Genomic DNA, 4,561 nt, shown 5'->3' on the forward strand with positions numbered 1-4,561 from the left:
GTTTCTTCGTGTGGTCATGGTGACACCATCTTGCCACTACGTAGTTGCATATACTTTACACAACGTGTCCCACCGAGTGTGCCAATTTGTTTATGCAACAATCTTTGGCCTTCCTATCAAGGTTTACTTGCAGGACCGGCAACAAAGTCCTAGACTGATGTGTTTTAAGTATATGATGGTTTAGTTGGTAAAGTGTTTGGAACACTAGAAAAATAATTGAAGTGCTTGCAAAATAGAAATGCAGGAAAAGTAAGGAAGGATAAAAGACAAGATACATATGTAAATGAACGAAGTAACTGAAAATAACTTGATAAGTTAAATGACTTGAAAATAAAGGTGGAAGCAGAAGTATAATTTTTCAGGAAATTAACTTTTTTCTCTCAAACACTTATATTTCAAATGTATTCCTATTGTAATGTTAAAAATGTCAACCCTTGAAATAAAAATTACATATATTTAAATAGTAATAAGAAATATCTGCTAGTAGGTTATGACTCATTCATAATGTGCCACGTGTCGGAGCCTGTCACCCATGTTGCTGGTAACTTCCCACTTTCGGCTTCCCACGATCAGTTCCCGTCGTGGTAAGCTGACCTTCGACTTTGATTGACTCACCTCCCTTGTCAATCCAGCTCTCTTGATTTCCCCCTTCGTCAATCCAACCTCCGACCTCATATTGATCGATCTGACTTCATGCTATTTAGGTCGAAATTTACCAGATAACAAATCCATAAAAGTTTAAAAGAGGTAACTCCAAGCCTATATACTGACCAAGTGATGAAGCATATGAATCTAGTTTATCTACCGAAAGAGCTCGTTGAGGCATAAACATTTAACTTGAAGTGATAGGACGTGCAATTCATGGAAGTACCGTGTGCCTGTCTATTTCAAGAAAGGTAGATAAGTATGGAGGCTTCGCTTCACATGTCCACTTAATCATATCTAATAGCATGATGCCTTCCCTAGCAAATTTTACATGCCAAATATGAAACAACAACAATATAATAGTCCTATTCTTTAAAGACCTAAACCATAGAAATACAGCTCATTGAGCAAATATATTGCAAAGTTCTTATTTATATTGAACGCGTGAGATATAATCTTCTGGTTCTCCTAAGAATAAGAAAACAAAATTAGCAAATTACAAGATACACTTAAAATAAATCTAACATCTTCTGAGTGCTAGAAAAAAATTACATTAGGCATTTAATTGACATGAAAAGTTAGGGAAAATTTCAAGTTCATCCTCCGTCTTTTTTCTCTTACCGTAAATTCAATAATCAAGTTCATCCTCCATCTTTGTGCTCAATTTGATTGACACTAGTGCATGCTTTTTTGTTATTTCTGATTCCAAAAATGGTACACAAGATTACGGTCTTTATTGATCATTAACACAAGGAACAAGGAACAAGATAGTCTGTTACAATTGAACAATTGAAATGAGTTTTATGAAAATAAACATGAGGAAATATACAGCAAGCAGATACATTAAAGTGCCGAAAAACAGAATGACATATTGAATAACAAAAAGAAAATGAATATACCTAGAGATTGAGACCCCAATTCTCAGCTCTGCCATATCCAACACTTCAAAAAAATTCTACGTTATTATGTTATCCTCACTCCATATATTCCTTTTCTTCTCTCTCCCTGTCCCCAATCATGATCCCTGCACAAGGCAACACTTCTTTCAATTCTCTCCTACGTCATTGCTTCTATTCCTCACTCAATAAATTCCTTTTCTTCCCTCTCCTCGTCTTCAATCATGATTCCTGCATAATATCAACTGTCAATTTGGTTACATTTCCCTATTGCTTCACGCTTCCTTCCACTTCACACTCTATTTCCTGCATTCCCACCTTGTTAGATGGGCTCAAATACCTACTTAGAACTTGGATTGGATATAACTCCTCCTTGTAAACAATAGAGAAATAATCAAAGAACCAGGTCAAAGAGGCTTTCCTAGCATATCAAGAACCAGATTATCCCAAAAGCATAAGCAGTTAGCACTGACCCACAAATTGTTCCAGCAAAGAAAAACGTCTATAATAGTGTTTGGGTTTAGATTTAAGATTTCAAAATTTTCATTTCATTTCAATCTACTATCACCATCACCATCCTCATAAAAATTAATCAATTTAAAATCAAAACACACTCGCAAACACACAAAACAATACCAAAAACACTAAACAACCAAACAAAGTTATTAATAAACATACAATTATTCACCTTTTGTAATCTACTCGAAAATTACCACCCCACAACTTCTTCCTAAACATCTCTTGAGCACACTCGTGATCCACCCAAACTTCAATCCCACCAGTTACAATCTCTGGCACAAAACCATTGAACACGTCAAAACGAAGAGACCTTTCTTATTAAGTTTGAGACCGGGTAGATAAGATACAATACCAGTAAGAACGTTAGTAACATATTGAAGAAACAAAGCATATTTCACATTGTACATAAACAAAAAACAATCGTAGCACTTCTATGTGTCACTATTAATACATATGAATCTACCCGTCTAACAAGCTCAACTTCCATCCATGTTTGTTATAATTTTCTGCCCTCTAAGAATTTTCAATGTCCATAAATGAGATACATCGAAACAAAGCTTTGTAAAATTACAAAATCCAAAACATAAACCATTTAATGAATAGAGAAAATAAGAAAAGAAAGAAAATTCAAATCCAAATGACTTTTAGGTCAAAAATAATTGAAAACCCATAAGCAAGAGGGTGAAGAATGGAATACGAAACTAAAGAATTGGAATAAACCTGATTGAAATCAAAAGAATTAGGAGAAATGATAAGGGTTTTAAGAGAATTACAAGGGAAAATCAAAATTGATTTGTGAAAGAGTATGCTTTGGAGCCTCCGACTAAACAATACATCACTACAATCTCTTTTCCGCCTCCTCCGATGGTTCCTTCAACAACCGCGCCTGCGTCTTCACCTTCCACTAATTAATCACCTGGATTTCCATTTCAATCTCATCTTCACTGATGTTGATGGCTCCCTCACCATTTGCAATGTCGATGGCTCCATACACCATAAATCCATTAATAACCATGCTTGTGGGTAGAATTGGTTTTTGAAAGTGAGAGTGGGGATAGTGAAACTGAGAGTGGAGGGTCGTGAAACTGAGAGTGTGAGTATTGTAAATGGCGGTGGAAGGAAAATTAGCAAGTGTTAGAATAAAGTGTTGTATATATATTTTTATTTTTAAAATAAATATTATTGTTAACATGGATTTTTAAAATAATTGATATCTGTGTTGATGTTTTATGAGTTCGATTCTCCAACGCTTCTAATTTGTTATATCATAATGATTTTTTAAATTAACCGTTGTGATATATTTTCTTATTTTTTCAAAATTTTTAATTATTTAAAACTTATTTTTTTTTATAAAATATTATTAATATAAATCTTATATTATCATGATTATTTAAAAATATTATTATAATATATCTTTCATAATTTTAAAAAAAAATTAATTACTTAAAATCTGAAGTTTTTTTTTATAAAATGTTATTATATATCACAACGATTTTGATAAACTACCGTTGATATTATTTAATCACTTTAAAGAAAGCTAGCTAACTTATCTCTTCAGTTCCATATTTTCATCTCCATCAAGAAACAATATTTGACGAAACAACGTGATATTCAACCATATCCATAGAACATTATTTTCAACCCTAACGAAACAAAACATATTTCAACCCTAACAAAATGTACAACACCATCTTCAAACCTTAAGAAACAACAATGTTTGCAACCAACATATGTGCTTTCGTACCTTCGAGGAAAGAGCCGACATTGTGTTCTTCGTTCTTGACTAGCCTTCGGTTTAGCGTCGAGGAGGAACTCAAAGATTCTGACAACATTTTTGCACTTATTCATCACGTTTCTGGTACGTAAACTTTTTCCCCATGCATCCACAGTACCGTCATTTTCCATTGGTGTTTATGTATTTGTTGTTGTAGATGTCATTGTGTTGATGATGCCACTGATGGTTATGTATTTCTTGTTGTTGATGTCATTGTTGTTGATGATGCCATTATTGTTGTTGATATCATTGTTGTTGATGATGTCATATTATTGCTTATGTATTTTTTATTTTTGATGTCATTATATTGATGATGCCACTATTGTTGTTTATGTCATTGTGTTGATGATGTCATTGTTGTTGATGATGTTATTGTGTTGATGATGTTTATGTCTTGACGTTGATTATTTTATGTCTTTATAGATGGTATTTTCTTCATCTAGTAGCGATTCAGCTACATATACAAATGAAATCGATACAGATGATTCTCAATATGTAGTAGGAGAACAAAAAAAACAGCATAGAGGTTCCATAATGATGGCTAAATTAACAAAAGTTTGCAAGTCGGATGTCAGACTTTTGGTCGAGTTTAGTGTCGTTTATACTATTCTTGGTGGTCCTCATTCTTCACTTTTTAAGAGTTATGTTGTGTTCCTTGGGCATAGCAAAGTCAACATATTGTTAGATGATTGGAAAGATGTAACAGATGAATTAAAAAAGAGCATAT

General features: G+C 33.3%; 1 long non-coding RNA gene across 5 annotated transcripts; it reads right to left on the minus strand.

The window, feature by feature from the left end:
• Nucleotides 1-396: 396 nt before the first annotated feature.
• Nucleotides 397-3,183, minus strand: LOC127075276 (uncharacterized). Of its 5 annotated transcripts, none has more exons than XR_007786334.1 (3): nt 1,545-2,825; nt 1,267-1,417; nt 397-878 (listed from the first exon to the last, which is right to left on the minus strand). It is a non-coding gene; the product is annotated as an uncharacterized LOC127075276 (long non-coding RNA). The 5 variants fall into 5 exon arrangements; XR_007786332.1 differs by having other exon boundaries at nt 397-882; XR_007786333.1 differs by lacking the exon at nt 397-878 and adding an exon at nt 989-1,113.
• Nucleotides 3,184-4,561: the final 1,378 nt, after the last annotated feature.

Source organism: Lathyrus oleraceus, chromosome 4 (assembly GCF_024323335.1).
Source record: "Lathyrus oleraceus cultivar Zhongwan6 chromosome 4, CAAS_Psat_ZW6_1.0, whole genome shotgun sequence".
NCBI classification, from domain to species: Eukaryota; Viridiplantae; Streptophyta; class Magnoliopsida; order Fabales; family Fabaceae; genus Lathyrus; species Lathyrus oleraceus.